This window comes from Grampus griseus (genome assembly GCF_964374135.1).
Source record: "Grampus griseus genome assembly, chromosome: 8".
NCBI classification, from domain to species: Eukaryota; Metazoa; Chordata; class Mammalia; order Artiodactyla; family Delphinidae; genus Grampus; species Grampus griseus.
In genome coordinates this window covers 39,881,350-39,902,781 of record NC_139002.1, presented here as the reverse complement: position 1 = coordinate 39,902,781, position 21,432 = coordinate 39,881,350, and the positions used below count along the sequence as shown (strand labels likewise).

The following is a 21,432-nucleotide window of genomic DNA, read 5'->3' as shown; positions in this document are numbered from 1 at the left end:
CCCATTTTAATACTTACAGAAACCTCCAGAGCCTGGGGTCTGGGCCCTGATCTGTCTGTTACACTTCATTCTGTTTGTCAGTGTGTATTAATAGTCAGGGCTTTTCCAGTGGCAAATGGTAGGTACCCATTTTACACTTGCTCAGAGAGAAAGAGTTTTGCTGGCTTTTTAACTGGGAAGGACAGGGGTACGATATCTAGGGTCAGAGGAGCTTGTCAGACTCAGGGTCCCTGTACAACTGTTCAGCTTGTATACTGCACAAGGGCACCACATCTAAGGGGGGCCATTCCCATGGCATTGTATGTGGAATACATGCCATTCACATACAATGTGAATGAGGTCAGAGCTCACCTACCACATGAGGTAGGTGGGACAGTTTCAGCTGAGTCCTGGAGCAGTGAGGGAGAATCCCCTCTTTAATAAAGCCACATTGGCATACGAAGCCCTAAACAGGCTCAGGAGATATGTTCACACAGGTGCAACCGTGCATGTCCCAACCACTTCCTGCCTCCCCTAAGACTGCTTCTCTCACCTGCGGCTCTCAGAGACACGTTCCTGTCCCCCTGCCCTCCAACTCCAGCCTTCCTCAGAGGGCAGGATGGCCACTGGGGCTAGAACATTCCTTCATGGTTACTGAACATGGCAGAGGGCATAGCCGCCTCTGTTTCTATTTCCAGGGCCCATGACTTATGGTTGTTCAGGTTTACTCTGATATATATGTATATATGGGATATATATGGAATATATAATGATATATATGTGTATATAGATGGATGTGTGTGTGTATGTGTATACACACACACACACACACACTCACACATACATATATTTTTTCTTTTTTTTTTGCCGAGTGCTGTGCAGCATGCAGGATCTTAGTTCCCTGACCAGGGATTGAACCTGGGCTCACAGCAGTGAAAGCGCTGAGTCCTAACCACTGGACTGCCAGGGAATTCCCTGTACCCTGATATATTAACACAGAGCTTTTTTAACTTGAGGCAAAGGTGCTTTTCCGTAATTCACACAAAGGTGTTATATAGGCTGGGATGACCCTGGCCAGTGTTTTCATTTCTATAAGGAGGCCCAACAGGCTTTAAGTAGGGGTATGACCCATTTATAGAGTTCCAAATTGCAATAGGTGTCACTGATTTCTGTATGCCCACCTTCAGACTATCAGGTTCCAGGGTGGTCTTTCTAATGTACAAATCCAATGATATTGCATGAATGAATTAATTAATCAAAAGAGTTATTCAGGAGCAAAGAGAAGGGTTGTCAAGCTGCACTGAGGATCCAGCTGAGATGAGAAATCATGAATTTGCAGAGCCGCCAGCTTGCACTGCTGTGTCATGTTCTCCAGCAACAGACCAGCAGAAAAGACAGATGTGTAAGATGGAGACAGAGTCAGAATTTTGCCATGTCAGACTCAAGGGTGAAGGGTGCTGGTGAGAGAGTAATTCTGATGACTCACCACAGCAGTGAAGGTTGCGTAAGAAGGAGCATAGCACAGTGCTTTCATCTCTCAGCTCTGCTCTGTCATTCCCTGCTGTTGTAGAGAGGGCTCCTCTGTGTGGTGAAGATGGTTGTGGTGAGCCCTAGGCTTTCATCCTTCCAGTATAATTCTACAGGCAAAAGGCTGGCTTCCAGCTAGTCCCAGTTGCAGTGCTGGGAAGAACACTAATTGGCCTGCTCTGGGTCACATGACCATCTTGGGGCCTATCGTGGTCGTGGGAGAGGAGTGGAGTACTCTGATTGGCCAGCCCTGGATCACGTGTCAGTGGTCTTACTACTGGGTGTGTCTTACTAGAAGACTGGGGGTGGGGGGGTGGGGGGGATGGGACGACACACACTCACCAGTGAGTAAAATTGGTAACTGTCATTCGCATCTTCCCATCTTCTCATCATTCAACAAAAATGTACTGAGCACCCACCATGTACCAGGCACTGTGCTATGCTCCTTTTTTTTTTTTTTACAGTAACGTCTCAACTTTTATTGGCCTCCTGCTCCCCAGGGCACCCTGCTTCTGCTAACTCAATGCCTCAGAACTTTGGTGTCTGAGGTCTCAGATACCACTTTGCCGTCCACAAGCCTGAGGGTGGTGGTCTTCTGGATGGTTTGCATTTAGTTGCTGCTGTCCACAGCGTCACCAAGACTGAAGTCCTCCCCATCTTCCAGCAGGCGGCGGTAGGTGTTGATCTCAGCCTCCAGGTTGACCTTGATGTTCAGCAGGGCCTCGTACTCCTAGGTCTGGCGTTGCCCCTCTGCTCAGGTCTGGGCCAGCTCCGACTCCAGGTGCAGGAGGACCCCACTGAGCTGTTTCATCTGCATGGCATAGCGGGCCTCCACTTCCCTCAGGCTGTTCTCCAAGCTGGCCTTCAGATTTCTCATGGAGTCCAGGTCGATCTCCAGGGACTGGACGGTGCGTCTCAGCTCCGTGAGTGTCATCTCAGCAGCTCCTATCTCAGCGGTCTGCGAGGTGACCACTGTGGTGCTCTCCTCAGTCTGCTGGGACCAGTACTTGCCCAGCTCCTCTCGGTTCTTCTGAACCAGCTTGTCATACTGGGCCCGGATGTCCACCATGATCTTGCTGAGGTCCTGAGGTTTGGGGGCATCCAACTCCACGGTCAACCCGGAGTTGGCAGTCTGGTTTTGCAGACCCATTACTTCCTCCTTGTGGTTCTTCTTCATGAAGAGCAGCTCCTCCTTGAGAGCCTCGATCTCAGTCTCTAGCTGCAGCCAGGTGACACTGGTGTCATCAATGACCTTCTGGAGCCTGTGGATGTCACTCTCCACAGACTGGCACATGGCCAGCTCCGTCTCATACTTGACTCTGAAGTCATCAGCAGTAAGACAGGCATTGTCCACAGAACTTGCAAAAATCTGAGCCCTGAGGTCCTCGATGGTCTTCAGGTAATGCCCCCAGTCTCTGACCTGGGGTCTCTTCTTCTCCAGGTGTTCCCGGATTTTGCACTCCAGTCTCCTATTATCGGCCTCCAGGCTCTTCACCCTCTCCAGGTAAGAGGCCAGGCGGTCATTCAGGTCTTGCATGGTCTCCTTTTCGCCCTGGATGCCCCCTACACCCACCAGACCCCTGGCCATCCTGGTGCCCATGTTCCTGGATCCTAGCCGCCCTGGACGCTGGTAGAGTGGGACACAAAAATCCGGGAGCCCGAGCCCCTGGTGCCTGCATAGACGCTGGCAGCGCTGGTGACCAGTCGGACCCGGTGGCCTGGTGATGCGTGGAGCCCAGGGACCGGTAGTTGGAGAAGGTGGACTGGGCACTGAAGCTCATGTTGTTTGTCCCGTGAGGAAAGAGCGAGGCCAGGACTCAGGTGCTGGGCCGTCGCTATGCTCCTTCTTACCCAACCTTCACCACTGTGGTGAGTTATCAAAATTACTCTCTCACCAGCACTCTTCACTCTCGAGTCTGACATGGCAAAATTCTGAGTCTGTCTCCATCATGGAGAACATGACACAGCAGTGCAAGTTGGCGGCTCTGCAAATTCATGATTTCTCATCTCCGCGGGATCCTCAGTGCAGCTTGACAACCTTTCTCTTTGTTCCTGAATAACTCTTTTGATTCACTCATGCAATATCATTGGATTTGTGCATTAGAAAGATCACTCTGGAACCTGATAGTCTGAAGGTGGGCATACAGAAATCAATGACACCTGTTGCAATTTGGAACTCTGTAAATGGGTCCTACCCCTATTTAAAGCCTGTTGGGCCTCCTTATAGCCTATAGAATAAAGTCTAACCTGTTTATTAGTTTGGCATACAGAGCCTGGCCCCTCCCTCACTAATGGCCTTAGCTCCCTGCCCTCCTACCTTCCTACTTTCTGACCTATGAACTCTCAGCTCGTTTCCTTAACTCATCCATGCTGGTCATGCTTCTGGGCCTTTGCTTACACTGTTGTTCCTGCCCGAGTGCTCTTCTCACTTTCTTCCATGAGTAAGTTCTTGTTCATACTTAAAGACTCAGCCCAAGTGTCATTTCTTTCACGTAGCCCAACCCCTTTTCGTGATGAGGTGTCCCTCCACCAGGCTCCCATGGCACCCTGGGTATGTCTCTCTGATACTATATCTTATTGATATTATCTATTTCCCCCACCGGTTGGTCTGTTCTGGGAAGACAAGGACTGTGTCTTGTTCATCTGTTCATCTCTGGCCCTGGCACATAGAGGGGAATTGATCTGATCTGAACTGACCTATGATCCACTAAGCTTTTCTAGCCATCTCTCTCTGGAAGAGACAATCCCCCACCATTTCTCTTTCATGCCCCTAAGAGCTGCAGCCCTCACTCCAAGAGGGGAAAGTACATTTCACTCCCACTGGTGTTGCACAGTGTTTCCTGCACAAGCCACAGAGCACATGTCCTGCAGAGGTAGCAGGCAAACCACTCCTTCACTTCTTGTCCACACTCCTCATTATAGCTCCTAATGTACAATCTGAGAGGTAGACATCACCCAGCATCGAGATTCACGCCTCTCCTCCAATGCCGCTGACCCCTTCAAATATGAGGGACTCTTCTATTAGGATAAATGATTTGCCAAGATGCTACTTGTTCCTGATGTAAAACTAGCTCCTGGCCAACAGTTGCCCAAACATGCTCGCTAGGTCCGAACCCGCAAGTGGGTGTGGCTTTGCCTTGCTAAGCAAGGGTCACTCTTTCACGGGAAGTTGGTTGATTTTTGAAATTCAGGAGTGGTCTGCTTCCTTTGGGGACCCTTGGTTGATGAGTACTATGCCCCACCAAGTGGTCCAGAGAGAGTCTCTGACCTGATGGAATTGTTCTTGAACCTGGGCCACCAGGTCATGTGAGAAGAGAGGGAGAGAGAAGGCCCGGACCTCTGTGGACCCTTGAGCCACAGGATGGCTAGTGATTGTTTTGTGCCCAGAGAGAAGGGAGGCCATTCCTGACACAGGAGTTTGCATGATTTAGCATTAAGCATCCCTCATATAGTTCTGCTGAATAGTCTAGAAAAAAAGAAATGAATTTCCAAGAACAGTTCAATGTTCTCATTAGGAGGGTGAAACAGGACAGCACTGCAAGGCCCAAGCCTGGCAGGCTTGGGCTTAGCACCTGAGCTGCTCCAGAGCAGAGGGAAAGTGAGGAGCCGCCACAGACAGTGGCATGGCTGGGAGGAGAGAGCAGGGCGTTTGGAGGCTGGAGACTGGGAGCCAGACCCAGCCTTGACGCTAATTACTTGGGAGGCCCAGGCAGGTCAGTTAATACGGCCATGCCTCGCTTTCCTCACTGTATGGTGGGAACACATATGTGGCCGTGCTCCCTACCTGAGACACCTGCTTAAGTTTACTCGATCACCGTGTGTTAGGCCAGAGTCCGTCAATCCTGGGTGCTTATATCCAGCTATGATGGTTAATTTTATGTGTCAACTTGACTAGGCTATGATGCTGACTTGTTTGGTCAAACCCTAATCTAGATGTTGCTGTGAAGGTTTCTATGATTTATTCCGTTGACTTTAAGTCAAGGTGATTATGCTCCACAATGTGGGTGGGCCTCATCCGCTCAGTTAAATGTGTTAAGAGCAAAAGACTGAGATTTTCTGAAAGAAGCAGTTCTGCTTCAAGATTGAAACATAGAAATCCTGCTTGAGTTTCCAGCCCACTGGCCTGCTCTACTGAGTTCAGACTTGCCAATGGTGTGAGCCAGTCCCTTAAAATCAATCTCTCTTTCTCTCTGGGTCTCTCTGTCTTTGTCTCTTTCTCTCTCTCCTTCCCCTATCTATTCTGTTTTTCTTGGGAACTCTGACTACTACATCTACCAGTTGGGGTCCCAGGCATCATTTACTAATCTGTGACCCTGGACACATCCTTTAACCTCCCTGATTCTCAATTTCTTGATCTGTAAAATAGAGATTAAGAAATATGTATTTAAAATATCTCCATCTTGGGGCTTCCCTGGTGGCGCAGTGGTTGAGAGTCCGCCTGCCGATGCAGGGGACACGGGTTCATGCCCCGGTCCAGGAAGATCCCACAATGCCGCAGAGCAGCTGGGCCCGTGAGCCATGGCTGCTGAGCCTGCGCGTCCGGAGCCTGTGCTCCGCAACGGGAGAGGCCACAACAATGAGAGGCCCGTGTACTGCAAAAAAAAAAAAATCTCTATCTCTTCCCTTTGCACACAGCTCTTCTGCCTGCTTCCCTGTGCCCATGAAGGAGTGTTTGGGGGCTGAGGCATCAGAGAGGGCACAAACTGCTTATCATCTTACACTGTTCAGGCCTGCCCCAAACTGCCCTGCCACGCCCTGTCAGCCCTGTTCTTTTCTCCTGATGGTCCTTCCAGCCCATCCAGTGTCTATGCTCTGGTAAAATGTGTAGAATGACTTTCCAGTACCAGCCCCCAACTGGGACCAGAAAGATCAGGCAGCCCTCTCCCCACTGCCCAAAGCTGCTTTCTAACTAGGGCTTCTCCTTCTGGTTCAATAGCGTCTCCGCCTTTGAAGTCCATATATTTGGACATTACCAGCCTCCTCTATTCTTAGGGACATCATCCTCTTCCCTTCAGACACCCTCCCATGTTACTTGAGTGGTATGCCATCTGCCCAGACGTTTGTCTTCAACTCTCTCCTGTACTGTTGTCTTCGTCGACCTTAGGTGATGATCCATCCAAACACAATACCCACAGAAAGATGCATAAAACATAAACACACAATTTGACAAATAACAAACACAAACGTACAAATTAACAAATAGTGATAAAGCCAACACCTCTGTTACCATCATCCAGGTCGAGAAATTAAATACGGCCAGACGCCCAGAGGTCCCCTTCAGGTCACAACCCCCTCCCTCACATATAAGTATCCTTGATCCTGATTTGTATGGTAACTATTTTCTTGCTTTTCTTTGTGGTTTTAAGGCCTATCTGTACATTTCTAAATCCTATAGTGTCATTGTGCCTGTTTTATATAAATGCAATTATATTCCTATGGTTTTTATTTATGATTTTTCTATATGTGATTTGTATATATGCATGTGTATTTGTGTCGCTTCTTTAGCTCAATGTCATGTTTGTAATAATCATTCACAGGGCTGCAGGTAACTGTAGTTCATTCATTTTCAATGCTGTATAGTTTTCTTCTACATCAGGGGTTGGCAAACTATGGCCCATGGGCCATGTTTTTGTTTGGTCCATGAGCTAAGAATGCTTTTTATATTTATAAAGTTGGGGAAGAAAAACAGCTAAGATTTTGAGACAGAGACCCGCAAAGCCTAAAGTATTTATTCTCTGGCCCTTCACAGGAAACGTTTCCTGAGCCCAGCTGTATATGAATATACCATCATTTACTTTTCTGTTACATCTTGATGGGTATTTGAGTGGTCTACAGTGTTTTGGCTCCTGAGAGATGCTGCTATGAATATTCTTGTACATGTTTTCTGGTACAGATGTACATATGTTTCTCTAAGGAAGGTATCTAAGAGTGAAAATATACACACATTCAAATTTAGTAGATGACCCCAGTGTTCCAAAGCAGTTGTACCAATTATATTCCCGACAGCAGTGTCTGAGAATTCCAGTAGCTCTACATCCCCAACGCTTAATAATACCAGCTTAAAAATTTTTTACCTATTTGGTGGGTCTGTAGTGTTGTATCATTATCATTGTAATCTAGTATTTCTCTATAAATGAAGTTTATTGGACATATATTTTTTTTCCTTTTTTTGGCGAAATACTGATTCCATTCTAATATATTTCCTATTTTTCTATGGGATTGTCTGTTTTTTCTCACTGATTTGAAGGAGTACTTTATATATATATATATATATATTTTTTTTTTTTAAATAAATTTACTTATTTTTGGCTGCATTGGGTCTTCGTTGCTGCTCAACGGGCTTTCTCTAGTTGCGGCGAGTGGGGGCTACTCTTTGTTGCAGTGCGCGGGCTTCTCATTGCGGTGGCCTCTCCTGTTGAGGAGCACAGGCTCTAGGCGCACAGGCTCAGTAGTTGCGGTGCACGGGCTTAGTTGCTCTGTGGCATGTGGGATCTTCCAGGACCAGGGCTCCAACCCGTGTTCCCTGCATTGGCAGGTGGATTCTTAACCACTGCACCACCAGGGAAGTCCCTACTTTATATGTTTTGGATACAAATCGTTTCATCAGTTATGTATGTCGTGATTATGTGGCTTGCCTTTTCACTCTCTTAATGGTATCTTTTGATGAACAGAACTTCTTAACTTTAACGTAGTCAAACTTTATCAGTGTTTTCTTTAACAATTAGTACATCTTATAATTGTTTAAGAACGCTTTCTTCTCTAAAGTCATGGAGATATTCTCCCGTTTTATCTTCTGAAAGCTTTATAATTTTGCCTTTTACCTTAAGGACTTGGATACATCTGGAGTTGATTTCTGTTTAACTTATACGGGTAGCTAATTGTCCCAGTGGCACTCACTAAAAAACTGTCCTTTGCCTGCCTCTATCAGGTATCAAGTGCTTATATAATACAAAGTTCTTCTGGACTTTATTGTATGGGTCTGTTTGTTGACCCATGTACCAATCCATACTGTTTTAAATATTATAGCTTCATGACAAATCTTGATATTTGGTAGTACGAGTCCTCCATTTTTCTCCTTCTGGTTCTTCTCCTCCTCCTCCCACCCCCCCATCCTCCTTCCTCTTCTTCTTGTAGCACATCTTGGCTGTTCCTTTCCCTTTGCATCTTCACATAAGATGGGAATTAACTTGTCAAATGTTACTAAAAAACCTGTTGGAATTTTAACTGGAATTGCATTGACTCTAGAATTGATTTGAAAGAATTGACATCTTGTAATATAGAGTCTTCCAGTCCATGAACATGGTCTATCTCTTAATTTAATTCAGTTATCTTTAACGTCTCTCAATAAGTTTGGTAATTTTCTTTGTTAAAATCTTGCACAACTTTTGGTTTATTTATTCCTATGTACTTCATATTTTTTGATGTGCTTATAAAAGGTAGAATCTGTCTGCCATAGATACAGATAATTTTTCTATGTAGTTTCGATTTTTTTGTGAAATGAAAAATGGCTTTGTTAAGTTGTTCATGGCGTTCACCTCACCTTTCCCTCATTTACCGGGGTCAGTGATGGCTCATCAGTGAGAAAGGGATGTGTTTTTCCTTTATGGAAGGTACCCTTCTATGGACCTACAACAGTAATAACCAAAATTTGATCAGCACTTTGAAATGTGTTTCCTACCTTATTATCTTTTAATATTTATTTATTTATTATTTATTTTATTTTTGACTGCACTGGGTCTTAGTTGTGGCATGCGGGATTTTCATTGCGGCACAAAGGATCTTAGTTGTGGCATGTGGGCTTTTTAGTGTGGCATGCGGACTCTTAGTTGCAGCATGCATGTGGGATCTAGTTCCCTGACCAGGGATCATACCCGGGCCCCCTGCATTGGGAGCGCAGAATCTTACCCACTGGACCACCAGGGAAGTCCCCCTACCTTATTATCTTATTTAATTCTTGTAACCATCCTGAAAGGTAAATATTTTAATTTTCATTTCACTAGTGAGGATACAAGCTCAGAAACATAAAAAGACGTGCTCAAGTTCACCTGGCTTTATTTAGCTCAATTTCAGGACTGTTTACTTTAGTCTGGTTCTCTTTCCCCTACCCACCCTGTTGCCATCTTTGAAGATATGGTGTTTTGTAGTATCTGGTCAGAGTAAAATTTGGGAAGCTAGAGGAGATGAGAGTAGGCTCAGAAAAAAAAAAACAAAACAGCTTACATAGATGGACTAGACTTTCTATTTTCTATTTAACAGTGGATACTATGTTCTCGTCTATGAGGAACCATAATTCAGTCAACAGATCTTAATTCTTCTTAAATTTGAATTCATATATACTTTCAATTACTAAATTAGTATAAGTCCTAATAAACAATTAAATTTTTTCTTATTAATTTGGAAGAAACTTGAGGGTATCTCTGTATTTCTGGACTGTCACAGAGTTTTAGGGAATAAATATTGCTGAATGAATGCATTTTTCTCCTGTTCTTATAATCTAGAACCCTTTCGCCTGGAAGCTAAATATGTAATATCTTGAAGACCCACCAGGTGGCGTTCCAAGACTGCCTAGTGTCAGTCATACTTGCTGAGAAAGAATTCTGGACACGGAGACAAGGATGTGATTTTTGGTTTGAAAGGAGAATGGAGAGAAAGAAGGGAAAACATCTTTGGTCTTGGCATCCTTTGCATTCACAGTTGAGCCATAGTCTAGGCTCAGCGGCCATGGCTCACAGGCCCAGCCGCTCCGCGGCATGTGGGATCCTCCTGGACCGGGGCACGAACCCGTGTCCCCTGCATTGGCAGGCAGACTCTCAACCACTGTGCCACCAGGGAAGCCCTATTTAGGCATTTTTGACTCCCTCATACTTGATGCATTTTCTAGCTCCTCCAAGTCAGGGCTCTCCGATTTTTCTTTGTACTCAGTGAGCAGGTCCAGCACACAGTAGGATCCTGACAATTTTTTTTTTAACATCTTTATTGGAGTATAATTGCTTTACAATGGTGTGTTAGTTTCTGCTTTATAACAAAGTGAATCAGTTATACATATACATATGTCCCCATACCTCTTCCCTCTTGCGTCTCCCTCCCTCCCACCCTCCCTATCCCACCCCTCTAGGTGGTCACAAATCACCGAGCTGATCTCCCTGGGCTATGCGGCTGCTTCCCACTAGGTATCCATTTTACATTTGGTAGTGTATATATATGTCCATGCCACTCTCTCACTTTGTCACAGCTTACCCTGCCCCCTCCCCATATCCTCAAGTCCATTCTCTGGTAGGTCTGTGTCTTTATTCCCGGAGCCTGACAAATTCTTGATCTGAGATGACTAGCTCTGTCTGCAAGTCTGAACCCCCATAACTCTTCCCTGAATTAGGCTTCGTCCCCCTCTGTTCCCTCTCTGGGCTGCTGGCATCTGCTGCCCCGGTATCGCAGTTGAATCCTCTGGGCCACCCTTCTGTTCAGCAATCCCTTCATGAGTCTCTGGTGGACGGTTAGTCCTATTCCCCACAGTAACTGTTTCAGATCTTCGGTTTTGTCCTCAATCCTTCCTCCTGTTCCTTTCCACCCCTCCTTTCAGGAGATAACCCCTCGCCCCCCGCCCCCTCCAATTCACAGATAAAGAAAAAGACATCTTGTGGAGATTCACTCAGCTTCCTAACTCTGCACCTTTGAATCTGCTCATCACTCATATTCCCATCTATCCTCCCTCTGCTCTCCTCCCGTGATGCTAGAAGAGTTATCTTTTCTTTCGGCCAAGGTGATTCTATCCACCCACACTTTCATTCTTTCCTTTGTTCATTTATTTACTCATTCTTCAAAAAAATTTTAATTATTACTACATGCTGGGCTCTGAGAATGCAATAGTGAGTAAAACCAGCAAGGTCCAGTAGGAGAGACAGCTGTTAAATGAATAACCCACCCTCTCTTTGAAGTAGGGTCAACATTTTCATGCTACACTGAGATGTGCTAAGAAAACATGGCTTTTTAGTTCCTATAACTGATATCTCCTCCTCACCAGCTAGTTGTGGTAACTCAAGTTTAGACTAAGGAATCAGACCAAACATACCTGGGCAGGCAATGCCCTCTGATATAGCCACCTGTACCTGCTAGGGATGGGCCCTGCTTGACCCTAAAAGAAGGGCTTTGCTGGGCACAGTGGCAGGAAGGCCCACCAAAAGCCTGGTGATTCTGGTTTCTCGTGTTACACTGTCATTCTTTTTGTGGTTTGGCTTCCCCCATCGGCTGTGTGAGGGGAGCAGAGGGGAGGTCTGGGTGAGGGCAGAGTAGATGTGTGATACCCATGAATTTTGGGAAGAACAGAAATGGAGCCCAGTAGGTTTTCAAGCCAGGTTCTTGCCTCAGTTATTAAATCCCAGGTGTTACAACATGAGGATTAGAGTTAAGAGAGAAGCCAAGCGAGTCAATGACTGAGGGGACTCAAGTGTGAGGAGGTTGTGAGCAGACAGTGGGAAGACAAGGACTGGCTGAAGGGCTTGAGCTGAGGAGTCAGGATCTGCTTCACAGCTCCCTCGTAATCTGTCATCCACATTTGCAACTCCACCATTAGCTACTTCTGTTTCAACATTTCATCCTGTGTGAAAAGGGAAATGGAGGAAGAACTGCTCTGAGCTCTTATATTCTTTTTTTTTTTGGCCATGCCTTGCAACATGTGGGATCTTAGTTCCCCAACCAGGGATCAAACCCGTGCCCCCTGAAGTGGAAGCACGGAGTCTTAACCACTGGACAGCCAGGGAAGTCCCAGCTCTTGTATTCTTACCATCAGATTCAAATAATGTTTGCTGAGCACTTTTGAGATGCCAGAGACCATGCCTGCTTTCACATCCTGCTGTAGACTGAGTGTATGTGTCCCCTCCAAATTCATATGTTAAATCCTGACCCCCAATGGGATGGTATTAGGAGGTGGGTGATGAGGTCATGAGAGTGGGCCCTCACAAATGGGATTAGTGCCCTTATAAAAGAGACCCCAGAGAGTCCCCTTGCCCCCTTCCGCCATGTGAGGACATAGAGAGAAGGCAGCTGTCTATGAACCAGGAAGGGGGCTCTCACCAGACACAGAATATGCGATGCCTTGATCTTGGACTTAACCAGCCTCCAGGACTGTGAGAAATAAATGTTTGTTGTTTAAGCCAGCCTATGGTACTTCTTTTATAGCAGCCCAAACAGACTAAAACATACATTTAAAAAAATTTTAATTCCTACAACAACACCATGAAGGTGGCATCATTATTTTGGGGATGAGGAAATTGTGGTTCAGAGAAGTTACCCCAATCACACAGCTGGAAAATGGTGTCCAGGCTCTGGCTCTGAGTCCAGTGTTCTTTCTCTTGCATCACATTGTTTTCACAGCAAGAATGTGTCAAGTTGTATATATAGAAAGGAAGTTCCAGAATATGGGGCCAAGATGAGGTAGAAATACCCCAGTGAGAGACAAGGTAATAAAACCTGACACACAGTGATGAGTGAGGCTCCTCCAGCCTCTTTCCCTGAACACCTCTCAACATGCAACAGCAGTCACAGGAGACAGGCAGTTCTCAAGTCTGGATAGTGCGGCCATTAAGGGAGGAATTCAGAGCTGGGTGTGACCCCAGAAAGGCTTCATGGGAGGGAGAAGGAAGAGTGAAATGGGTGGCTGTGGGAAGGCATCAAAACCACAGTAGGGGGCTTTCCTGGTGGCGCAGTGGTTGGGAGTCCGCCTGCCGTTGCAGGGGATGCGGGTTCGTGCCCTGGTCCGGGATGATCCCACGTGCCGTGGAGTGTCTGGGCCCGTGGGCCATGGCTGCTGAGCCTGTGCGTCCAGAGCCTGTGCTCCAAAATGGGAGAGGCCACAACAGTGAGAGGCCCGCATACCGAAAAAAAAACAAAACAAACAAAAAAAAAACACAGCAGGCTGACACCACTGTTTTATCCACTGCTGGCCCCATTCATGCCCCCCCACTCCATGACTCAGAAAGTCCTCTCCACCGAGAACTCTTATTACATCCACAGCTCCCAGGCTTATGAATTTCATGGAACTGCAAAATTTTAAAAAAATTAGCTAAAATAAGGCCGACAACGTTTTATTTTGCTGAGAAAGAACAAAAATCAGCAAATCAATAAACCCTAACCAAAATCCACTCTTTCTAGCATGGCATTAAAAAATTTAACACCAAGGTGGGAAGGATTAATCACAAAATAGCCTTATACATTGAATGCATTTGGCTGAATGAACATTAATACAACGTCCTATTTTTCTCATTTTATTGTGGATTGGTGGAGACGCCTGTGGACAGATGTTTGGGAGTCTCTGCATTAGACATCTCCCCATAGAAAAATCACTGAGTCCCACTCTTAACTGCTCATCCAATCCATTCATTTGATTGTAAATGATGTGATTAAACATGGATATGAGAGATACTTAGGCTAAAAGGGATCTTTCCAAAGTGTGTGCCATTAAAGGCACGTCCTTTTTGGGGTAACACCTGAAATCCTCATGGAAAGTAGTGGAGACAAGTGTCACATTTCTCAGATGATGAACACCATCCATTCTGCTCCCAGACCCAGGTCTAGAATATGAAAGATTCCAGGACAGGTTTAAGGAAAAGAATGCTCAGCCCAAAGTGATAATGTAATTGAAGCTAACTTAACGGGGACCAAAACCCAGGGTCTGGTCTTCTGACTGAAGGAGGCAGGTTGAACACACCCATTCATATCTGCTCCCTCTTGAAATCTCTCTAAATTAAGAATGGGAAGAGGACTTTAAAAAAAAAAGACACACACTCTTAAGGATTAATAGAAGAGAAAAGAGATGATAGAAACAAAGCTTTGGAAGACGGAAAGGAATGGAGCTAATTCTGGGTCAGCAGAAGAGAAATTCTGGGGAAGAGCCAAGGACCCATTTAATGCCACAAGACCCTCCACAGACTCAGACATTCGTGGCACCAAGTCCTTCTGGAAAGAGGGGTAAAGGTGAGGCTAAACATTGGAGGATTGGCTACAAGTCTGTTTAAGTAGGTGTTAGACTCCGGATGCCCTCCTCCACCCACAAAGTGAGGCAGAAGATAGGAGATTTATGCTCTGAAGAGGCCAAAGGAGAGAGTCCTCCAAAGACATGGTAGTGGCAGGGCTACCATGTAGAAATTGGGGGGCATAAACGTAGTATTAAAACAACTACAACCCAATGTCTGTCAAAAGTATGTGTACATACGTCGACTATGAGAGAGATTATTTGAAATTGGGAAGGATTGAGAACATTCTAGTTTTACTGTTTTTTCTATAAATGGGCCATCCTAAGACTGTATATCAAAGAGTTTTTAGTTCTTTTTCTGTTTTAAAGCGTTGCATTCTTCCAGTTTCCCAATGTTTTCTATCACCTTCTATTGTTTCATGCCAGGGTCTCTTTACCTTATGGCCCTCAGGTGTTCTATCTGGAATATTACAAGGCCTCAGATACCCGTAGTCATTGGGGAATGAGCCTGTTGAAGTCTCTCATCATCTTACACCTCTTCAGACACAGGTTCTCAGTGTAGCAGGAACGATACTGCTAATAATACTTTCCAGACTTCGCCACAGTTTGGGTTCTGCATGTGACCGAGATGTGCTTTCTGAGACTTGGATGACAGAAGTGAGGAATGTAGGTGGTGGCCGTGTGGAGAGACTGGATCTTGCTGGATACTGTGGTGGAGCATCAGTTCTCTGGTCCCTGCTCCATAGACGGGAAGTGCAGACAGCAGCAGCGGTGGGGTTTCTACTAGAATAGTCTCGTGGTGTGGTTGTGTGTATCTCTTGGATGACTTGTCCTGAATTTGTAGCAGTCAAGCTTAGTTCTGTGTCTCCCAGAAATAACTCTAAGTCATTCCATAACAAATCCCTTTCCACTTAAACTAGCTGGAGGGGAGGCACTCTGAGGGCCATCTCTCTCTCTCTCTCTCTCTCTTTCTCTCTCATGTTCTTGAATCTCTCACTCTGGGCAAAGCCAGCTGCCGTGCTGAGAGCTACTCTGTGGAGCAACCCACATGGCAAGGAACTCAAGTCTCCAGCCAGTAGCCAGTGAGGAACTGAGGTTTGCCAACAGCCACGGGAATGAGCTTGGAAGCAGAATCTTCAGTTCAGCCAATCCTAGGGGTGACAGTAGCCCTGGCTTTCACTTTAACTGGCTTCTTGTGAGAGACCCTAAGCTGCTTCCAGATTCCTGACAATCAGAAACTGTGTGAGATAATATTTTTTATTGTTTAATGTGCTAAGTTTTAGAGTAATTTGTTCTAAAGCAGTAGATAACAAATGCAGATTACAGTTCCTGGAGGTGGTGTGCTGCCATAACAAAACGCTAAAATGTGGGTGTGCCTTTGGAAGCAGGCTGTGGGGTTTTTTTTGTTTTTTTTTTTTAAAAGCTGTGGTTTTCTTTTTTTTTTGAAGATGTTGGGGTAGGAATTTATTAATTAATGTATTTATTTTTGCTGTGTTGGGTCTTCGTTTCTGTGTGAGGGCTTTCTCTAGTTGTGGCAAGCGGGGGCCACTCTTCATCGCGGTGCTCCGGCCTCTCACTATTGCGGCCTCTCTTGTTGCGGAGCACAAGCTCCAGACACGCAGGCTCAGTAGTTGTGGCTCATGGGCCTAGTTGCCCCGCGGCATGTGGGATCCTCCCAGACCAGGGCTTGAACCTGTGTCCCCTGCATTAGCAGGCAGATTCTCAACCACTGCGCCACCAGGGAAGCCCAGGCTGTGGGTTTTGAAGAGAATGTTAGTGAAAGCATTAGGTACACGTGGCTTGTAGAATTTTGGACTTTGAAGAAGCTGCTGCTGAGGGCTTAAAGTAAGGAAAGTCTTATTGGAAATTCAAAGAAGAAAGGAGATCTTCATTACATAGCAGCAGAAATCATTAGGAACACTGTTGCCTGCAGCAAGGTTGAAAGTAGAAAATATACTTAATGAAGTGATCTATTTAATGAGATTTCCAGGTAAAGAGTGGAAGGTGCCTCCCAATTTCTCCTGGCTGCTTATTGTAAAATGTGAGGGGAGAGGGAAAAATCAAGGGAAGGACTGTTAAGCAAAAAGAAGCTGGGACCTGATGGATTGGAGGATTCTCAGCCTCTCCAGATGGCAAATGGTGCTAAAACTAAGAAATGCCTTCTAAGCAGAGATCAAATCCAGGACACTGCCAGGAAAACCTGAAGATGAAGCCAAGGGCATGACTGTAAACCTTTTGTTAAGGTCTTAGAAATATCAAAGATATTTCGCCTCACAGTACCATTTCATCAAGCAAAAGACCCTCTAGAAGGACTAAGTGTGTGCCTTACAGATCCTCAACCAAATAATAGGGCTTCCAGGAAGCTTAAGAATGTTGTTCCTTAGGGGTCTCAGTAGGAGGCCAAGGTAGAGGAGGGCTCATCTCAAAGAGATTTGTGAGTAAACCCCACTCCTGATACCAAATTCTGGATCTGTGTGTGTGTAAGGGGATCTGTTAGAAGAACATGATCTTATGCAATTGTGGGAGCTAGTTAAGCAGTCTCTGTAAGGACGATTATCATCCTTTTCCTTTTCATTTGATGCTGATGCTTGGGAGGCAGTTGGGACAGGCAGATGGATTTAAAGGGGAGGAAGACAAGAACAAGCTGGCACCCACAGAGCGAGCTGGAGCCCATAAGGATGGAGTGAAGCCCAGGAGTGCCTGTTGCCTTTGATCTTGATGGAATGGGTATCCTGCAGCAGCTGGGGCTGAAAACACACACACACCTGGCCTGGGAGTCAGAGACTCTTAAAGGAGTCCCAGGCTTGGTAGCAGTTGAAACGGCTTCCTCATGCCAATGAGGTGACCTAGCAGATGAGTGAGAAGGCGTGTGAGCTGCATATTGGCTGCTGCTCCACTTCCACCCTCCACATCTTGCACCAGAGTCTCCCTTGTGGCCCATCGGTACTGGAATCATACAGGAAAAGGAATTCTGGGAAATGTAGTTCAGCCGAGCCAGGCTGACACATTACAAAACAACTGCATCGACTTCTTATTTTGAAGAATTTCAAACTGAAGATGATTTTTAAAATGCAGTACGATGAACACCAGTATGCCTTTCATCTAGACTCATTAATTGTTTTCCTCTATTCACCTCTCAATATTTACGTATGTTGCTGAAACACTGGAAGGTAAGTTGTAGGTTTGATGACATTTTTCCTCTAAATACTTCAGTCTGTATCTCTTAAGAACAAGGACATTCTCTTACATAACTTACATAATTACATTCAAGAAATTTAATATTGGTACAGTAATATTATACAACATATAATCCATATTCAAAATTTCCTACTCGTTCCAATAATGACCTTTATACCTTTTTTGTGGATCAATTTTAATTAGCTAAAGCTGAATATGTTCCATGCACAAGGCACTGTTGAAGTGATTTATTCAATAAATATTCATTGATCACCTAGTATGTACTAGGATCTGTTCCACTATAGAGAACACAACTGGTAAAAAATCCCTGCTTTCATTTAGCTTATATTTTAGAGCTATCCAGGGAGTTTCAAATGATTTGTGAGACTAAAGCCATCGAGAGCTATGAGGATGGGGCTGGTTGGGGGGGATAGATGAAGCTGGCTAAGGTGGGTTGGCATTTGAGCAGGAGAGGAAGCTGCAGTTTTCAACAGGTGATTGAGAATGTCTGATGCGAAGGTGACTTTAAGCAAAGGCTTTGAAGAGGTGAGAGAGCAGGCCATGTGGCCAGCTGCGGCAAGAGCTTACAGGTGGAGGAAACAGAAGGGCAGATGTCCTGAGGTGGGAGCAGGGCTTGCTTGAGAGATGAGTAGCCAGAAGGCTGAATGAGGGGAAGAAGGGTGGGAGGTGAGGGCAGAGAGGAGGTGGACCGGATCAGGTAGAGCCTCATAGCCCAGTCGAGGGCTCCAGCTTGCACTGCTAGTGAGATGGGGGCTGCTGGGAGGTTTCCAGCAGAGGAGCAAAGTGGTCTGACTTCTGTTTTAGCAGGAGCCCTCTGGCTGTCCACTGAGAACAGATCGTAAAGGGGCAAGGACAAAAGGTGGGAGACCAGTTAGGAGGCTGTGACCAAAATCCAGGAAAGAGATAGTGAGTTGGCCCAGGGTGGTAACAGCAGAGGTAGTGAGAAGTGGTCAGATTCTAGAGATGATTTGCAGATAGTGTCAGCGTGAATGGTTGATCCCTTGGATGTAGGGTGTGAGGGAAAACAATGTGAAGTCCAGGGTGGTTTTAAGGCTTTTGGGCTGAGAAACTGGAAAGACGGAATTGTCATTTCATGAGATGGGGAAAACTGTGAGAAAAACAGGTTTGTCTTACATCATTTACTTCCCACAACAACTTCCGAGGTAGGAATTACTGTTACTCATGGACGAGGAAAATGAGAGAGAGAGAGATTAAGTAACTGGCTGAAGGCCACAGAGCGAGTCAGTGACAGAGTTGGGATTAAATCTAGGTCCTCTGATTCTCTTAACCACTGTGCAATGCTGCCTCTTGGATTATAGTTTCTGATAAGGAGCCTCGTAGAAATTATCCTTTCCTCCCTCTCTCCCTCCCTCCTCCCTCCCTTCATTCCTTCCCACCTTTGTCCCCGCTTCCTTCCGCAAACATTTACATCCAGGCACCGTGCTTGCTGGTCCTTTTGCAAGGACACAGTTTATATGGTTCTCTCTCTAAGGAAGCCTGCTTTTGAATAGATTTCTTTTATGTTGGTTGACCTCAGGGTTGCATCCTCAGGCCTCTCATTTCTCACTGTAACATCCTCTTTTGGTGATCCCATCTTCACCTGAGGATCAGTGGTAGCTAATGACCCCAAGTCTCTATCCCTAGTTCAACTCTCTGGACCTCTGGACCTCTGGACCTGAAGCCCACCAGCTGTCTGCACTTGGGTGCTCTGAGAGTTAGCATGAGCCAATGAGCTCAGCTCTCCACCCACACCTGGGCCTCCTCCTGAGCTTCCAATATACAAACTATTCCAAACATGCAGACTTGGTTGTGTTTTTACACAGCTCACCACTCTCTAATGACGCCCTTCTGTAAAATTCCTTATTCTGGATCCTACACTCACTCTTCCTTCACGCGCATTGGGTATCTTCTCTGAAGAACTCCTTGCGTCCCTTGTACTAGTGCTCTCTCACCTCTAGACCCCATCCCTCTGCCAGCTTACTCGTGCTCTTCTTTTTTTTTTCGTACTCTTCTTTTTTTTTTTTTTTTTGCGGTACCCCGGCCTCTCACTGTTGTGGCCTCTCCCGTTGCAGAGCACAGGCTCCAGACGCGCAGGCTCAGCGGCCATGGCTCACGGGCCCAGCCGCTCCGCGGCATGTGGGATCTTCCCGGACTGGGGCACAAACCCGTGTCCCCTGCATCGGCAGGCGGACTCTCAACCACTGCGCCACCAGGGAAGCCCTCGTGCTCTTCTTTTGGGCTCTCCCTGAGTCTCCAAGATTAGGTCAGACATCAGTGTTATGTGCTCCTATGGTGTGAGGATGGGGAACCAAAGCCTAGAAGCAAAGGGGAAGACACTGGGAGAAGATGAAGCCCTGGACGTAAGGAGGAGCTGCTGCACAGAACATCTTCTTGTTCAGATTGACTCTGACACCCGATTCTGTGACTCCACTGAAAGGAGCATCTTGGTCAGGGCCCAGAGCCGCTGAGTCATAGTCTAAGATGTGTCCCAAACATCCCGATAATCACTGGCTACCTTTAGCATAAGGGACAATGCCCAAAGCATGAGAATATTCTGCTTCTATGCTTTCCATAAAGAGGCCACTTTTCTTTTGTAAGGCTTAGAGTGATCAATTCCATTGGCCCTTAGAAGTGGCATCACAATAGCATCTTTGATTCTCTCCCAGAGCCCGGTCCTTCAGAGGGAAGAACCAACAAGAACAGGGCAGCCCAGGCTCTGACCAGGGGGCTGGAATTGCTTGTTCTGTCACTGGTTTATGTGTGGCCCCAGATAATTCACTCCTCCTCCCCTCCCTGGTAGTCCTTTATTCACCTGTAAAATGGGTATGATGGTTTTCATCTGCCTCAGAGGTATGTTGGGAGGTATAATTAATGGTGATTAAAGATACTTTGAAAGGCACAGATGAAAGGCCCATGTAAGTACCCATCATTAGGATTAATGGTATTTTTTTCTTCAAACACACTGGGTGATGGCCCTCTTAAGTTATTTAACTGCATCACAGCTCCCCATCCAGACAAGAGACATTACAACCTCCAGGCTGGCCACACAAGAAACCTTTAATGCCTTGGGAATCTACAGACATCCTACATGTGACTTGAATCTCTCTTATCCACCTTCCTCTGACATACCCCCAGAATGATCTGACTTGAAAAGTGGCAGGTTTTTTTTTTTTGCGGTACGCGGGCCTCTCACTGCTGTGGCCTCTCCCATTGCGGAGCACAGGCTCCGGACGTGCAGGCTCAGCGGCCATGGCTCACGGGCCCAGCCACTCCACGGCATGTGGGATCTTCCCAGACCGGGGCACGAACCCGTGTCCCCTGCATTGGCAGGCGGACTCTCAACCACTGCGCCACCAGGGAAGCCCAAAAGTGGCAGTTTTATGTATCATGAATAATCTGCTTAATCCAAGGCATTTCACTAAGTGTGAAGGGAGGGGAGAAAAATGCTCATCGTTGTTAATTAATTTGCACTGATTAACTTAGCAGTGGCCCAAGATTTTCCCAGACCACAGAGAAAACCCAAACATCTGTGAGCCAGCCAAGGATCCATTTCCCAAGGTGGGTAGCAAAGTGACTTATTATGGGGCAGGGCTAAGAGCCTGTTGGGTCCTGGGGTTCCTGGGATTCAGGGTCTCTGCTCCTGAGAAGGGGCCTCCTTGGTGGTTCCCACCAGGCCCCTCCAGCCTCATCTCACAGAGCACGATGTTCACTGCAGGCTGCATTGGAGAGTGGTGACCCATCTGGCCTCCCTGGAGGGCCTGTCA

General features: G+C 46.3%; 1 pseudogene across 1 annotated transcript; it reads right to left on the bottom strand.

The window, feature by feature from the left end:
• Positions 1-2,026: 2,026 nt before the first annotated feature.
• Positions 2,027-3,287, bottom strand: LOC309826805 (keratin, type I cytoskeletal 18-like; annotated as a pseudogene). Its single transcript has one exon. The product of its transcript is annotated as a keratin, type I cytoskeletal 18-like (transcript).
• Between the last annotated feature and the right edge of the window lie 18,145 nt (positions 3,288-21,432).